At 31.3% G+C, this 19569-nt stretch overlaps 1 long non-coding RNA gene and 1 pseudogene across 1 annotated transcript; one reads left to right on the top strand and one right to left on the bottom strand.

Annotated features, from left to right (window-relative positions):
• Positions 1-9485: 9485 nt before the first annotated feature.
• Positions 9486-10293, top strand: LOC145090204 (epoxide hydrolase 2 pseudogene; annotated as a pseudogene).
• A 3100-nt stretch (positions 10294-13393) lies between these two features.
• Positions 13394-15203, bottom strand: LOC145090887 (uncharacterized). Its single transcript, XR_013701812.1, has 3 exons — positions 14254-15203; positions 14106-14154; positions 13394-13464 (listed from the first exon to the last, which is right to left on the bottom strand). It is a non-coding gene; the product is annotated as an uncharacterized LOC145090887 (long non-coding RNA).
• Between the last annotated feature and the right edge of the window lie 4366 nt (positions 15204-19569).

Below are 19569 nucleotides of genomic sequence, written 5' to 3'. Positions count from 1 at the left end.
AAAGAGAGGTGAAGACTAAGACGTTTACATTTACAATATAAAAGATTGAATTCTATGTCTAAAAGAGAAACTTTATTTCATCATCTAAAGAAATAAATACTTTTGATTGTGTTTCACTTATACATTTTTCATCCTTAGATCAAATTGCTTATGCCATCTTGACCAAATTAAAATATTTGAGTTTGATGTTTATAGTTATGACGATGCTCTTTAACTGTAATGTTTATCGAATTTCTTTGCAAAATTTAACGTTGCTAGTACATATAACAACTTATTTTGTTTTTGATTTTACAGGGCCAATATGAAAAGAATCATATGAGCTTTCATGGGGGTTGGTACATCGAACAAAGTTAATTCATAAAGCTACTACACAACATGTTTTAATCAAGAAGTCTCATCTTGTCGTGATAAAACAAAGATCACATGGATCATTCATGTTAAAAATTATTGTATTAAAAAAACAAATTGTTCTAATATAAATATTAAATAATTTTATTTAATAAGTTTGGTCCAAAAACTGTAAAAATGAATATAACTAACATTTTTTTATTAAAATTTCACCCAAGACAATATCACCTATTAATGTAATATGTATTTAATTTATGCTTCCCGTGTTTAACGCGAGTCATAATCTAGTTATTAAACATATCAAAATATCATATTTACTCACGGTAAATCTAAATATCATGTTTATTTTTCATAAACTTTTAAAATACTATATTTATTCAAATCCACATTTATATATATATATATATATATATATATATATATATATATATATATATATATATATATATATATATATATATATTATAACCATTTTAAATCATTATTTTTATTAAATGACTATAATACCCTCATCTACATTTAGGTAGTGTTTGTTTTTTGTCTTTAGATCTGCATGACCTCTTCTGTCTGCACCACGCAGACCACGCGCAGACATTAGCCTTTGCAGACTGTTTGTTTTTCTGAAGTCTGCAGACTTAAAAATGTTTACACGCCCTCTTCTTGGCGCAGATGTGGACCAGAGTCTTCTAACATCTTTAGACATCTTCTAGCCTAAAAAAAATATATATCTTTATTTTTTTTCAAGTTTATTTTTTTTTTAATTTATATTTTTTCCAACTTTATTAATGATAAACAATTTGAAAAAAATTACAAAACTTCAAAAAGAAAAAACGTTCGACGGTACAAACATGATATTTTTGATAAATTTATAAATAAAAATTTATTACAATAATAATCGTTGACGTTGTTTATATAAATATGAAAAAAAATCATAATATATTCTTATATTTTTTTTGCTAAATTTTGTAAAACATTATTTAATACAGTATCGTCAATTTCTCGAGAAAATATTTATGGTACGTTTTTAATGGATTTAATTGAAAAAATCGAAGTTTATTTTCATCCATTTATGTATCAAATTCTTTGATCACTAATTATAATGTTTAGTTATAACTTTGCAACCAAAGTTGTTGGTTTTTATCAAATATATACATTAATTCATATCATTTTTATTTTTATTTTTTTATACAATAATACATAAAAGTTGATCTAGATTCGTTAATTATTTATAACAAAGTCATAAAAATATTAAAAAATCACTTTGAAGTTTAAAAAAATCAGTTTATTTTAGTAGCCCGCAGATGTTAAAAAAAACAGTCTTTTTTTTTTCAGACTGCAGACGTTTAGTCCGCCTCTTCTACTGCAGAGATCTACAGATATGGTTTGCAGACTGTAGACATTTTGACTCAGAAAAAACAAGCAGCACCTTATGCTTCAATGTTTATCTTATCTTAAAGCTAAATTAAGGTTCTTTATTAGTGTTTCACGAAAACCATATATTACTTATAAATGAGGTTTTAAATATACTATTGAAATCTCCATTAATTAAATTCCATTCAAGAAGACGAAGTACTCTTATGGTTGTGGAGGGCGATCAATTTGTGATCCCATCTTCCACATAAATTGTCTTTATCTTTCTTATGTTTTCTCTAAACATAATTCTTCTGATCTCAAAATCCGTTTATACATTCCAAGCAAATACCCAATTTTCTTCAACGGTTCATTTGTGATTAGAAGATTCAAACCCGCTAAAAGAAATTGATTCATTTAATAATTTCTTTTTATTCCTCAGCTTTGATTTAACTAAGCTCGTCGTCTACAAGCTCTAACACTCAATTATCATCTCCTCATTGTTCGTCGCCACTACTACGTCACCCCTTGTTCTTCCTCTACAACCAAAACAACATTTTCTTAAAAACAATCAAGCATTTGCATTCAAACCTGAGTCGAACGAGTGGATTGAACTCCCATATCTCCGTTTTTTGTTTCAATTCCGCAGGAAGTATTGTTCATAGGCTCCAGTAAGGTTTTCTTCAACACTACTGCAAATACTAGTGTGAACGGATCATCCTTAATATCTTGCTTGAATAAGCTTTTGTTGGCCAGATCATGCTGCCATCATCGTCGACATTCGTTTAATATATGGAGAATTGATATGTTTAACAATGGAGTCTAGTGAAGTTGCGATTATGCCGATTAAATGTTTGTTTGAATTATGACATTTTAAACTTTTATTTATATTAGTTATTAAGGATATAATAGGCAATTGATAAAAACAATATTTTAAAATGATTACTAAATGTTAAAAAAAAAACTAAAAAAGTATTAAAAATAAGAACTTGTGTAAATTTGATAGACAAAATTGCAAAAATGTTCCCTGTGGTATGCATTTTTTTGGGGTTTTAGTCCAAACCCCGACTTTTTTTGATTCGTGGTCCTTTTGGAGTGGTTTGTATGTGAAAATAGTCCCTCCGAAAATTGAAATGACCATAATACCCTTGGGGTATTTATTTTTCATTTTTCTTTCATTTTATTTTTAAATTTAATATTTATTTATATATTTTAACAATTAAAAAAATAATAAAAGATATCTCTCTCTCTCTCTCTCTCTCTCTCTCTCTCTCTATCTCTCTCTGGTTGACTGCGAAAGAAACCACCAGAGTGGTTGCAAATTCCGGCGAGATCGAAAGGGAAAAGAGCCCTCGTTCCCCTCTTCTTCCTCTGTTGCCTGGAGCCACCTAACGCACCAGGATTGTCGAGAAAACACAACCTAGAACACCTCTTTCCTTGCATAATTGTTGGATCAGAAAAGAAAGAACAGTCTATCTCCCTCGCCATCGCAGATGACAGTGACCACCACAGTTGCCGCTGTTGATGAAGAGTAAACCCACAAAGGGTCGCCGATCTAGATGGACCCCCTTCTCCCTCCTCACGATTTTTGATCCACCACTAGACAACCTCTCTTGCTGCTTCGTCAGTTCTTTTCTCAATCTGATGAAAACGAATGCGCCTCCCCTTTCTGATTTTTGATCCACCACCAACTAAACAAGATCATCATGATTTGGATTTAGGGAATTTCTAGAAGAGTACTTTGAACTCACAACAACACCATACAAGACCTGAACCCTCTTCCCGGCTTAACTTACCCCATCCATCACATTCCACCAATCGAGAACAAATCTCACCGATCAAAACCATCATCTGGGGTTCAGATTAGATTTAGGGTTCTTGAGACCAATCTTCCTAAGATCACAGTACTATCTCATAATCAACATCAACCTTTTCTGGATGAAGCTTTCATTCTGTTTGTAGTACCACCGGAAATCGAGATTTGGGTGTGTTTCCTACCGGAAATCAGAGAAGATGAATAGGTGAGCGAAGAAGGGGAGATTAGTGATGGGTGTGTTTCCATCTGTTCTTGATTTTGAGAGAGAGAGAGAGAGAGAGAGAGAGAGAGAGAGATAAGTGGGCCCAAATTAATTATTTAATTCTTTTTTTATTTAAATTAAATAGAAAAAACATAAAAAATATATCAGAAGGGCATTATAGTCATTTCAATTTTACGAGGGACCAAATTTACATACAAACATGGCCAAAAGGACCACGAATCAAAAAAAGTCGAGGTTTGGACTAAAACCCCAAAAAAATGCATATCACAGGGACCATTTTTGCAATTTTGTCAATTTGATATTTTGAAGTTTGTAAAATAAATATGATGTTTAAAAATTAACTTGGATAAATATGATATTTTAATATTTAGAAACTCCATATATTAATCATGGTGTCCTTCATGGCGCACAAGGCGTGTAATGGAACGTGATATCCAAATAACGTGTCAAGACGTACTTCATCACTTTACAACGCAAGATTTTCAAGGTGGTGATATTTTTTTATTTGGTTTTTTTTACTCAGGCCTAAAATAATTGAGTTTTTGTTAAACTTTTTATATTAAATATTAATAAAACACTTCTAAAAACTTGATACATTTGATAAAATTCAATAATAATATGATTTATTTTTTTAATGTATATAAAAGAGTCACACTTTGAAAAACATCATTGCTCGCTAAAGCTTAACTTTGATATTGTCGTCAATCTCACACCTCACGTTATTTAGAACATTGATATTAATAGAGGTGAACATAACACCGGTTCGGTGCAACTTTTGGCCGAAATCGAATCGAAAATGCAACTTCGGTTTTTGAAATTTAGAAACCGTGTAGGTTGGTTTTTGCAGTTTTTTTTTCCTTTTTTTTTCTTTTACAAAAATAGACCCAAGAAACATGGCCGGTTCACCGGTCTGGTTGCGTTTTTATAAAGGCCCATAACCATTTGTTAATGAACCAGTAAAAATCAACCGGTTCAATGAAAAACTAGATTCAGCCAACATGTTCAACAATTAAAAAACTACTTCAACCATTAAGAAAGCTATCAAAAAGAGCAAATTTGATAGATACTGTCATTAGAAACCTTAAATTTGGCCGAAAATGTCGGTTGTACTCTCCAACAAATTTTTGGTTCGTTTATACTGCAAATTTGCCATTTTTATCTTTAATAGTAGCTTTCCATGTTACCATGAAATATTGTTTGCGGAAAAACCCTTAAATTTACAAATCTTTTGCAAAATACACCTTAATATTATATATATATATATATATATATATATATATATATATATATATATATATATAATACTAAATTGTTTTTTAAAATTTAGATATCAAAACTTTATATCAAACCAATATAAGTTTTACCATATTTATATTATAAAATGAAAACCGAAACATACTTTTAGCTATAAATAAGGTAAATTTTATATTGGTTCGTTATAAACTTTTGACAATTAAATTTTAAATAATTATTTAGTTTTATCAAATTTTAAAAACATTTTCTTAGTTAATACTTAAGCTTTTCAAAACAAAATTAAAAAATCATGTGTTAGCTAATAATTAACTATGCTAAAATAGTTAAATATATGAATAATATGATATTAGTTAAAATCAATTAATTTTCTTTAGAAGGAAAATAAAAATATTTTATATGTTTAAAAGATTTGTATTTCAGAAGTAATAACATATCATATTTTTTATAAAAATAGTTATATTTGTATCATGACTTCAACAAATATATTTATATTTTATTAATTTAAAATGTTTATGCTTGTATTTTAGAAATAATAACTTATACAACTATATTTATTTTATGAAAAAAATATGATACATTATTATTACTAAAACACAAACCTTTTAAACATATAAAATATTTTTATTTCCATTAAAAAATAATTGCATGGAAATAATGTCACCACATAGTGACTATGATTACCTTCGAAACGGCTTTACGAGTCATGAATATATACAACAAATACAAAAAACCACGTAAATCACATGTAAGAATAAGATTAGATAAGCTTGTATCACACCAACAACTTTATTAACTTGTAATGAAGTATAAGGTACAAGGAGGCGCACGCGCGCGCGCACACACACACACACACACACACACACACACACACATATATATATATATATATATATATATATATATATATATATATATAGATGAAAGTTCTATCCCTTCTTTCTTGTTCAGGCGGTGTGGGATACCTATACAAGTCTTTCCTTTATTTCTTTCTTTTTTATTTATTTATAAATTAAATCAATTATATTAGTAATATTTATTTAATTAATTAGCCACATATGTATGAGTGGATATATATATATATATATATATATATATATATCAGAAGTAATAACATATCATATTTTTTATAAAATAATTATATATATATATATATATATATATATATATATATATATATATATATATATATATGTTGTAACACCGGAAACCAGAAGGCTAATTAAGGAAAGATATTATGCAAATTGAAGGTCTACTCGTCGAGTCCAATGGGGGATAACTCGACGAGTAGGAATAAGTTTTGGACGCGGGTAGAGAGACTTACTCGACGAGTTGGTCTAGGTTTGGGAAACCCTAGATTTTGGGTTTTGCATCCTATTTAAGCATCTTAATACCCACCCCTTAGCCTCATTTATGGCCTCCAAGTCCCAAACCCTAATCCACGAAACCCTAGTGCTTTGTTTGAGGTTGTGAGCCATTTGAGTGATCCTTGTGTATTTTTGAAGATTGTGGAAGAAGAGGAAGCTAGAGGGCTCAAGAGGGAGAGAGTAGATCCAGAAACTACACATTATTTGCTACATTTTCATGTAAGCAAGTCCCAACCTTGCTCAATGGTTTCTTAGATCTCTTCTTTTCATTTTTATGAGGGTTTTTGGTCCAAGAATGTTAGCATGTGGAGAATGGACGTCCCTAGTGGCTTATCTTTCAGATCTGGGATCTAGAAGGGGTTTCATGGCATAAAGGTGCAAACTTTATGACCATGGAAGCCCCTTGCAATATTTAAGGTGTTGTTATAGCCTTTTAAGCCCCAAAAGGCCATAAATGGAAGGAAAGCCTAAGACTTTACGTGTCCAAATGAGGTTTAAGGTCTGGATCTATGTTAGTATGCTTTAGCTCAGAGTATTATGGCTTTTTTCACAAGATCTATGTCCTAAAGAACTAGGGTTTTAGCTAAACCCATTAAGAAGGACTAGTAGCGGGTAAAGTTGGAAACTTTACCCTTAAGAAGGCTCTTCCAATATGTAGAAGGAGTATGGAGCTTTAATCTGGAGAGTAGAGGCTTAATCTGTTAAGATGGCCCAAACAGACTATGGGACTCGCCGAGTCCATAAATGAACTCGACGAGTTGGGTCATGATGTCCTGATCCAGTTTAAGGTAGAACTCGACGAGTCTGTGAAGGGACTCGACACGTTGAGTCGCCAAATCGCGACTATGAGTAGCTAGGGAACTTGGCGAGTCAGGGGGTGACTTGACGAGTTGGATCGTGATTTCAGGATTCTGATTTAGAGAACTCGACGAGTTGATGGAGCAACTCGGTGAGTTGAGTCAACTCGGGGTGTTGACTTTGACTTTGACCAAGCGTTGACTTTGACTGGTGGTAAAATGGTCATTTTACCCTAAGAAGGATTATCAGCTCTTGAGTAAGTATTATGTTTGTAATGATAGCTCGGGGAGACGAGTGATCAATAGTTCGGGGATCTGCTAGCTAGCAGCGAGAGGTTTATTCACGGGATTCTGCAGTCAGCTTGCGAGGTGAGTTTTCTCCTGTAGGAACGGGTCTAAAGCACCAATGTCGGCCCGTTTATATATGTTAGTGTATACCACATTTAGATATGATGTCGGGGTTAGCCTGATGTAGTTTATAAGTTTTCGGATTATGGTCCGATGTCGGGCAAGGCCCGAGGAAAGTCTATATGTATGTTTCCGAACTATGGTTCGATGCCAGGTGGTACCCTAGGAAGGAATGCATGTTTAGTTATACTTTTTGTCTTTGTGATACTTGTATGTGCCTGGTAGGGAGGTGAGTGTGGGCGGGGGCCCGTACCTCATCACTAGCTGAGTGTGGACGGGGTTCCATATCTCATTATTAGCGAATAGGGGCGGGGCCCAAGATAGGTGGGGCCTTGAGACTAGTAGTTGTAGTGTAGTGTTTGATTATTATGTACTAACATGATTATGTGTATAGCGGGTGAGGCCCAGAGACAGGCGGGGCCTAGTAGAAACAGGTCTATATACCGTGCGGGGCCTGATGCCGGATTCATCCGATGCCAGGCGGGGCCCGAGGTAGCAGGCTAGGCGTAATGTATTTTGTTATGTGCTTATGTGTATGGTATGTGGTAGCTTGGGGAGACTCGCTAAGCTTCGTGCTTACAATTTTTAGTTTTGGTTTCAGGTGCTTCCACTAGCAAGGGGAAGAGCTCGAGATGACTGCATGGCACACACCACAACTTTTAGCATGGGATGATTTACTCTGATATTTTGACACATGATTTTTATACAGTATTTTGTTATGACGATTTGAGATACCTGAATTATGATCTTTATTATGATGTTAGATAAATTATGGTTTTCTTAAATGGATTTAAAACGAAATTTTTGGATCGTACTTTTGGGATGTTTCATATATATATATATATATATATATATATATATATATATATATATATATATATATATATATAGATAGATAGATAGATAGATAGATAGATAGATAGATAGATACTAGCCGTTTGTCCGCGCCAAGCGGCGGGTGCAAAAACTTTTTGCAGAAAGTAATTTCTAGAGTTGATATTTTTTTGCGCAAATAAAATAAACTTATAATTTAATTTACATGTTTTATAATAATAATAAAAAGATTAAATTGTAATTTAACTTATAGTTGAATGATTTACGTTGTTGACAGTGTAGAGATCTCCAAAACAGGTAAGACCACTAATTTGATCAAGGGCGGAGCCAATTTTTTTTTAAGGTGTTCCTTTTAAAATTATGTATATATATATATATATATATATATATATATATATATATATATATATATATATATATATATATATATATATATATATATATATATATGGTATTTTGAAGACCCTATGTAAAAAGTGAAAATCGGCCCCTAGATATAATTTTTTTATATATATAAGAAAAATAAATTGAAAAAGAAAAACTAAAAACTAAATTAAATTAGCTAAAAATTGAATTGTGTAAATTTATAAAATTTAAGGTGTACCCTAGTCCTAAGTGGATCCGCCCTTGATTTTGATCATATGGTTTGCCAACAAATTCCAACTTAAGTTCAATGATCATGTTTATCTTGAAACTATTGTTGTACTTTATTTTGTTGATTTTAGTCCAAAAAAATTATCTTGAAGCTGATTTTAATTTGCAATAAACTTTATGTAATTGTGTGTTATTATATATATATATATATATATATATATATATATATATATATATATATATATAGAGAGAGAGAGAGAGAGAGAGAGCTAGGTTCATTTGTTTAAACTAATTATTGTGTTATTGTATGAGTAAATACATGCCAATAATTTCAAAAGGGTAAATATGTAATCTTATACTTAATTAATTATGGTAAATATATAAATCAATAAATATCCCTTTAATTTAGGGATATCAGTTTTAAAACCCAATTTCTAGTCCGCTACTTCCCTCCTCTCTTATATTCATCGACTCCGGCAGACATGGAAATGGAATGGATGAAGAAGATGGGTGAAATAGCTCACCATAAAATCAAAACCAACGGAATATCGATGCATGTTGCAGAAAAAGGCGACGGACCTGTAGTGCTCCTCTTCCATGGCTTCCCGGAGCTATGGTTTTCATGGCGTCATCAGATCACTCACTTAAGTAACCATGGTTACCATGTCCTCCCACCTAACCTCCGCAGCTATGGCGATTCTGACTCCCCATCCTCTCCCTCTTCCTACACCTTCTTCCACATAGTCTGTGATCTCATCGGCCTTCTAGGTCACTTCAATCAACAACAGGTATGTCGTATGTGGCTTTAATGGCGATGAAGCTTTAATCAACGTTAGGGTTGATTTTATGTAAGTATGAATATCAGGTGTTTGTGGTGGGACACAATTGGGGGGCAACCGCCATATGGCATCTGAGTCTTTTCCGGCCAGATAGAGTCAAAGGAATCATTACTCTCGGTATTCCATTTTTTTCAAGATACCCTATCAATCCAACTCACTTATTCACTAAATCTTTTGGAGACGATTTCTACATCTCTCAATTCCAGGTTCTTCTTCTTCTTCTTCTTTCTATCACTCTGTTTACATGGAGATGAGTTTCATAAAGTTTAGGAAATTAATACAGGAATCAGGAAGAGCAGAGAGGGATTTTGCGAAATACGATTACTTGACAGTAATCAAGAAGCTTTTGTTGATCAACCATGGCGATGTACCGGTAGCACCTTTTGGAATTGAGATTATTGATCACATGGAAATTCCTTCGGCCATCAGAAAGCATTCGATGTCAATTCTGCGCACGGGAGGTTGATTCTGATTTCAGGTTTTGCCCCTTTTGTGCTCTGCTCTCTGAGTTAATCGAGGCTGTTAATAGATATTAGTCATATCAATAAGTAGTTTTATTTGCAGTGATGAATGCTCAGTTTGTATAATCTGTTAGCATTTAGTATTTTATAGACATGTAGGCCGATCGATCAGGTGTTCTTTGAGTTTGAATTGGCAGAAAAGCCCTAGTTTTCGTTATTTGAACCATCCCAAACGAAATCCCCAATAAAAATGTACGAAATTAGGAATCTTCTGTTGGATGATTAAAAAATACAGTCTTAAATGATGTCATTGATAGACTCGATGTGTTTAGGTTTTTTTGGGAATTTGTTCTGATTATCTAATTTTTATAGGAAATTGAAAGTTGTTTTGATGCACACCAAGCGCTCGGTAAAATGTTTCAACTGAATGGTATTTCTTCATTTATAATATTCTATAAGAAAAGAATGATTTTTTTGATAATCATGAACATATTCTGTTAGAATGCCCCAAATTAATATAATTATTGGTAGATGAATTCCAATTCTATCAGAATGGAATCACGAATTCCATTCGTGCTGGAATGGAATATGGATATTTTCTCACTAATTTATTCATTGGATTATTTTCCACAGAAGCTGATGCTTGAAGAACGGACCACAAAATTTGAACGACGCCTCTTAGCAACATTATTCTTTTAGAATAAATTAGTGTATTTGTTAGATTTTGATGTTTTTTCCCAGATTTTACAGTTTTTAGTGTTATTCTTTAACAACAAATGTAATTCTTAGCAATTGTTACATGTATTCTATAAGAATTAATATAATTTTTGTTTTAATTCTTCAATTGCTGATTCGAGAATTTGTTATTCTACAAGAAATATGTTCAAGAATATTTTTATTATTTTATGGTTCTAGAATATTTTTTTTTGAACATACTCAAACATATTCTATTAGAATGTCCGAATTAAAAACCTTATAATTCGTAAAATCGGATTTTTAAAATTAATAGAATCTATGATCCCTTAAAATATGCAAATTTCCTTTATTAAATCTATATTAATTGACTAAAATACCCTTCTAGTTAAATTAGATGGTATTTTTTGATTATTTTTAATTCAATAATATGTATTAATCATTTTCTTAAAATAAGTAAAATGATTGGCCCATATTTATGAATACAATAACACAATAATTACTTTGAATAGAATAACCTAGGCCTATATATATATATATATATATATATATATATATATATATATATATATATATATATATATATATATATCCCTCAAATATTATTACTTATTTTTTTATATGTCGGATATTTTAACTTCTTTTTCTTTTTTTTTTTTCTTTCAGAGTCTATTTCCTCCACCTTCTAGACTTCCCTTTACTATCTTTCCCACTCTCTTTCAGTTTTATATTTTTTTTCCTTCATAGAATTTATTTTTTGTTTACCCTTCATGAAAGCTTCTTAACTCAATTACTTTTATTATTCGTTAATTATCATTAACTTATAATTAGCATCGGAACAATAAATGAAACCATTCTATAAAAAATTTAACAGTAACTTTATTGTAGGCCTCTAAAGCTTAAATAAAAAAAATGGAAAGGAACCTTTAAACAATAAATCCAAGTTCAACAGATTTTACATTTTGATGTATCAACCAACACAACAAATGTTGTGTGTTGTACCTATATGCTACAATCACTTAATCTGAATAGTTTTTTTTATGATATTGAAAACTACATGCATGGTGTCCATGCTGCAGCGCACGTACGCACGTACAGGTCACCACCTAGTTTATATTAATTTTCTATATATACATTCGCCATATGCAATTCCCATCCCCTCTGATCCTTCCTTAACATCCCCTCCCCCATAATATATGGCAATCACAAAAGTAGTAAAAAACCTTTAAAGTAATACATTGTTTCACATAATTAACAACAAAACAAATAAAATTGATTAGAAACACGCTTTTCACAACAAAATAACTCATAAGAAAACCATCACCAACAGAACAAAAACATGATTGCTAACCAAAGACATGAAAAAAAGGAAGCTGACACACAAGATTTAAAATACAAAAGGATCATTGTTCTTTCTGAATTTTACTATGTTTAATCAAAACTAAACATTTTTTTTTAAAAAAATTGTTTTATTTTCATAATCAAATGGTTGTTCAAAGTAAATTGATATTTCTTGCTATAACATAAAGGAATTCACATATTTTGAGTAAATTTATAGGAGTAATTCATATATTTTGACCAAAAACTTTTAAGATGCTCATTACCTATTTGTAACCATGGTTTTGACAGCAGATTGTTATGTATCACAGCATCCCTCTATGCATTCCCAAGGTTCCATCTATAACAGTGAAAGAGATTATTTAGTATACAGATAAAAATGCAATTATGTCAAAAAGAAAAGCGACCAAATCCCTTACTTTAGAATTATTCATGTAATTAGTTTTTGGCTCCAAGTCTCTTCACCTCGAAGTTATTTTGCAACATCCATATATATTTTGTTGGCTGTCGTTACATTTGCTTGTCATGAAATGACCAAAATGTCTTTGAGGAATATGGACTCCACACCTTTGATTTTCTTATTTGAAATAATTTTGTTTACCTTGAAAACTCATAGGTTTCTAAATCCTTGAATGGAGGAAGACACCACTTGGCTAGTTTGAAGTGAAAATATTATTTCAACTTTATTTTCAGTTTCAAGATTAGATATATTGACTCTTGGAAGATTCCAGACTTCTTAGTTCTCAATTCTTGATTATGTAGTATTTTCCCGTTTCCATCGATTCTATAGTCTTTTCCTGTTTTCACTGTTAAAAATAGAATTTTTTTACTCTGTAATAGAATGTAAGCATCGGTTTTTAAAAAAATGGTCATACCCTTCATTAGGGGCATGTGATCAGACACTTGAGATTCAATAGAAGGAGGCAAGTAATGAAGATATACATAGACATACAAATCAAATCATACTCGAATATACAGATCAGGTCTCTCACATAAAAAATAGATCATATGACATATGTAAATACATACAAATTAGATCCCATACACACACATACAGATCGGATCACACTTGATACCTGTCTATGTTGCAACTTTCTCCCATATTGCTATATTGCAAGCAATCCTTGCTACCACAACTTTTGATCCTATAAGAATATACAAATCCTTGAGATATTACAAGAAATCTAAGAATATTGTAGTAAAGAAATGTAAGAAGGTAATTACTAGAAGTTGAATGCACGAAAACAACATTGAATCCAACAAACGTCTAATCCGGACCAAATAACCCTCAGTTTTTATAGCACCAAAAAGAAAATTTTCAACTTTAAGAAAACATATTCAAGTGCAAATTACCTGTGTTTACCACCCCAACAGTCTCTTGAATTTAAAAGTCGGCAAATTGTAAAAATCAGCAAATGATAAATACAATTTTAAATAGTTAAAAATAAGAAAATTTAAATTTATTATGGAAGGTAAAAGACCAAGCATCTCTAATTTTTGTCTATTTCTTCTGATAATATAGGATCTCAAAACCAATCTATGATGTTTCATGCAACTCCTTATTTGCAGATTTTAGATTTCAAAGACCAAAGTGAAACCAATTAATCCCATAATTGATAGAGAAAGAGAGATTCAGGGAGGATGAGTAATACTATAGACGATGATATCCATTTGGGTATATATGTGTGAGAGAGAGAAACCATAGTCATATATGGATTAATAAACCCAAAACAATTGTCAATATAAATTTTATGTTTGCAAAGAAAGTCTGAATGCAAAAGTGTACCTGATGATATCCATTTGTGTCTATGTGAGAGACGAAAACATGGCGAAATCTGAAATAATAACCCCAAATAGTTGCAATTTCTATGTGCATGCTCCACCTGATTTCAACATGAATAAGAGGATCAATTGAAAAGTAAAAAACCAATTACCTGCTTGATTCGTGTGTGGAAGATGAAGAAGAGAATGAGCTTCGAAGTCGGATTTTTAAGGAGAATCAAAAAGTTCAGAAATCATGGAAGACATTAATGGAATTGATTTATGGGTTTGATCAACTCCGGCACCATTGGCTGATATTGATCTGGTGGTGGGTAGTGAAAAAATTAGGGTTTTGAATACAGAAGATAGGCGAAGAAACCATTAGGTTTTTAAAGGCAGAAAAAAATCAAGACTAATGGTTGTTAAAAAAGAAACTGGAGAATGTTGTGAGTGTATGGTGTACCACCATTGAGACGATGATGGTTGTGAGAAAGAAGAGGGGTGATAGAAGGTGGTATTGATGTTTACGATTTTTCCTATTAGGGTTCTTATTAGAGAGTTCAAGGAGAGAAGAGACAGTGAAGGTGGTATCGTGGTTTGCAGCTTTTAGAGAGTTTCAGAAACACAATTTAAAGATCAATGTGCGGTGGGCTTAGATCTGACCTAAAATCCAAACCATCTACAAAATGAAAGAATTTAAGGAGACAGGGCGATATAATTGGGATTCAAGTTTGAATGTAACCAAAACTCCTTATGGCACGTTTGTTTCGTATGATTCTAAAGGAATTAAAGGGAATTAGAAACTAAAATCAAGGGGAAAAGCGTGTTTGGCTTATGGAATGAATGGAATTCGATTTCCATAATACCAATTTCATTCATTATTTGAAAGATTTCCAATTCTTCCATCTTTGAATAAGATTCTAAATTCAATTCCTTATCTGTCTTCCTATTATCTATACGATGCGAGAAATAAAAAAAATCATCTCTTTCGTTTTCATATATTTTATAGTATTACGTTCTCCCTGATTATATATTTCCTCATTCTCATTTTCCAAAAAATTTACATCTTTCGGTTGCTGCTGCTGTGACATCGTATTGTCTGTGGTTCATCCTGTTCTTCGTAGTTGATGTATCATCTCCATTTACAGGTAAGCCTCTTAAATCCTTATATTTTTCTGCAACCAACTATATTTTACTATTGATTTATACAAATTCTATATCTGCTTTCATCTTTGCTTGATAGACAGTAATATATGTATATCAGTGTTGTTTTACTTCATCTATGGTTTATTTGGATAAAGTATCAAGACTTATCTATACATACATACAGACATGTAAATTTTTTGGGATTAGATTTACTGTTGGGATATGAAATCATTGTTTTTATAAGTATGCACACCAAGTGTTTGTGCTTTTGCCTCAATGAAATCAATAACTACTTTGCCTTTACAAAGTCTATGTGCAACATGCATAACCTTCTGATTTGCCCATTCGGTCCACTCCTGTAAATGGTTCTGAAGCTATATAATTGTTTCATCTTTTTTTTTTAGCATGTGAGATGCATTTGTCATATGGGTTGGCTGAAAAATAGGATTAGAAGAAACAGTAACATCATTTTGTTTTGGTAGGGTTGAAAGAGATTAGTCATGTACAAATTTCAACATATAATCTTTTGGTAGTAGCAATCTTCCTACATTACCAAAAACTAATAATACACATAATAACCCTCTTACGTTGTTAGCACCATCTGAAATTGAGTGATCTCTTTCAAACCCTCCAAAAGAGAATGGTGTTCATGTTTCTTTCAATCCTAGTTTTTCAGTTACCCTATATGACTAATGGATCTCACATGTTAAAAAAGATGAAAAACTATGAAACTGTTTCCAATGGTACAAGAGCTTCAGAACTAATGTAAATTCACAAAATGGTGTTGATAGGTTTGTTAGTTTTTTACTTTCATGCATTTTTAATTAGATAAACTGTTGGTTTATTCATTTCTTTAACCTATGACCAAATAACAAAAAGAAAAAACGTGCTGCTATACATAACAAGAGAAAAAGCAAATAGATGAGGAAAATATGAGACTTTTGTTTGTATTCAAAACTACTACTCTATATTTTATTCATATCACTTAAAGGCTATATGTATCCTTCCAAACATCGTCACGTGGGAAGAAAAATAAATGAATAAAATACTACTTTTATGATAAAACTATGATAAATTGCATCATATGCCTTACTAAATATGTTAAATACAAATTTACTCCCTTGGAATTATTTTAACCATGATATCTTCTATGGAATTTTTTTTTCTAGTCGTATGATCATGTGTTGTACTAATGGACAACATCATTTTTTGTATAATGTGACAATTAATAAACGATTAATGCGTGTAGGAAAATAATGCATGATTCGGAAACCGTGTTAAGTTTTTGGAATTTGGAAGGAGAATATCGGGAGGAAATTAATGAGGTTCATGTTGGAAGAGTGATATGATTATGAACTAGGTATCTAGATATTATTTTAAATAGTGCTTGGTTAACTTATTTTTGTTTCTTTCTTTTTTTAATTTTAGATTGGAAATAATGAATGACATTGTTGCTTTATGCTATTATATATAGTTGTTTTATTTCTATTTAAAAAATACTTTTATGATTTTTATGTGTTCGATGAAATACATGTTAGTAGTTTTTTAATTTATAATTTATAAAAGAGTTCAATAAAAAAATATTGTAATTATATAAAACTTTGCTATGTTTATTAAAAATACGAATAAGGAAAAAAATCACTACGAAGGGTATTTTTATCAAATTACAAAAATCATTTTCCAATTCCTTTGGAAAGTCAATAAACCAAACAGAAAACAGTTTTCATTCCATGTCAACCAAACATATTTAAGTTTCTAGTACATTCAAATTCCAATTCCTTTGACATTCATTCATTTCAAAAACATTTTGCAAAACAAATGCAACCTTAAATTATGTCATGAATCGGTCAAGTACAATTGAATACTCCTAATTCTTATCTTTGAGTTTTTCAGTCATTGACCGATAAGTTCAATTTTCTCTACGATGCAAAAAAGGTTTTTACATATTACATTAACAATTGTACCTCTTAAAATTCAGCATTTGAGGCTAAATGCTTATTAAGGTATATATATATATATATATATATATATATATATATATACACACACACACACACTAGTAGGGTTTGTAGGTCGTGCGAAGCACGACCCATAGTTTGTTATAAGATGCAAGAAAAAGCAAACATGTTCCTAATTGTTCCTCTATCATAGCATTTTATTTTCACGTATTCTTATTACATCTTTGTATTTGAAGAAATTCCTATCAAGTCAATGTACTTTAGATAATGAGCCATACAGTTAATTAAAAGCAACACACACACACACACAAGAGAGAGAGAGAGAGAGAGAGATAAATAGATAGATAGATAGATAGATAGAGATAGGTACACAGAAACTTCACCAATGACTATGATAACAACGCTCAAAAGAAAATTTCCAAACATCTAAAAAGAAATATATTGCAGGCTCATATAAAGTATATATCAGCCTGAACTGATGCGTCTATCAACTGCTCAAGATTTGTCTTAACATGACCCTTCTACCGATCACACACGAGTTGTGGCAATGATACCAAATTAGGAAAGTAACACTCCTATTTTTTTAGTTGTTTCAATTGTTCTTTTTTACAAATACATAGGTTTAATAAGTCCATTGTAGAATCCCCTAAACTAAAATGGAATAAATACAACAAATAAATTCATTACATATGTAATTGGCTAAGTTCATAAATTTACATTTCAAATTATTGATTGTTCAGAACAAGAAGAGATTTCCATATATGCAATTCATCCAATTAATGCCTAATAAAAACAAATAGAATACTGTCAGGAGTTTTGTCAAACACCTTATATGCAATGAAATATCTAACTTTTGGAATGTGATTCTTAAAAAATCCTTATACTTAAAATTTTGTAAAATCTTACATGCAACAAGGATTTTGATATAATTTTAATCTTCTATCCATATGGGATGGGTTGTTACAAGCTCACTCACTAGATTCCTTCCTATTTTTCTCTTAATTTAACAAACAGGTAACTCTTTCTTTAACAATTGAAAAATAATGAGTATGATCAATAGTTTAGGAAATGAATGAATAAGACTAAGACATGATTATAGAGAAAGAAAGTGCAAAAGAAGGAGAAAACCAATACTAACCATCATTCTAAATGCAAATGCCAATAACTACAATGGTATCAAATAGGGGATTACCAATAGCATTTGACACTACTACATCCGTATTCTTTATTTTTGCAACCATAAACAAAAAATAGGATTAGACAAAGATAAATAATTAGGTTGCAAAGGAAAATTAGGCATACACACACACACACACACTCCCAAACATAATAATAAATGTCAAAGATGACCATCAACTATATTTTCTAGTAAGTAAGACTCTTTCTATGTTGTGAATTAAAAGCAAGGCTTATATAAATTATGAATGGCAAAACACTTCTATGAAGGATGAATGTTTAGAGGGCATGAGATAATTATTATTTTTCAAGTTCTAATTCTAGTCATTATTTTATATGTTTCAAGGATCTCCCAAAATAGGAGTTTAAAGAAACATGACATCCACAATTTAGTAAAAATCTTGAAAGAAAACGGGGAATAAAAATATCATAAAATGAAAAATCCAGTTTTTACCTAAAAATCATGTTCCATCCATAAGTACTACAACCACATCTTTGGAAAAATTAGATGTTGCAAAACCAGCCCACTTCATCTAAGGAGTTCTATAGAAATTTAACCAACCAATGGGTTTGTATGGACGCAAAGAAATTTAGAAGACAAAATACCTCAATTGAGAATCTTCAACATGAGATGTGATTTACCCATGAAGTGTTTTCACCTTCCAATTTCTATAGTGGATAGAAAGAGAACGAAGACGAAGATTAAGTGGCAGTGTTTTAAGGGCTTGTGGAGAGAGTGGATAGAGAGACATATGGTGGTTCGTTTAAGAATTCCAGTAAGAATAAAAGAAACTTTATTCCTATCAACCAACATATCGATGAAACAAAGTGGAGTCAATTATAGAGATTAGCCTTACTTCAGATGAGAGAGGCGGACATAAGTAGGTTCTTCCACTTCTTTGTGCTTCAAAGAACTATCTAAGTCAAACCTCCATATCTACAAAACTATGAGTAGGTGAGTAAAACCATTTAAGAAATCACCGGAGAAAAGCAAAACGAGATAAAAAAGGTAAGATGGAAATCAAGAACTGTATTTAAATCTACCCCAAATTGGTTTATGAGAGGAACAAAACTAATGGATGACTATATGTATGTGAATTAGGACAGAAGAAAATGGGAGTGGAGACCAAGTGTCCTTCTCTTGAATCGTGTAATTGTAAAGACGAAGCAATCTGATGAGTCGGCTTGAAGGAAGAGATCTTGGGAAAG

This window comes from Lactuca serriola, chromosome 2 (assembly GCF_051521515.1).
Source record: "Lactuca serriola cultivar US96UC23 chromosome 2, Lser_US96UC23_V15, whole genome shotgun sequence".
NCBI lineage: Eukaryota > Viridiplantae > Streptophyta > Magnoliopsida > Asterales > Asteraceae > Lactuca > Lactuca serriola.
This window is presented reverse-complemented; position numbering and strand designations above follow the sequence as displayed.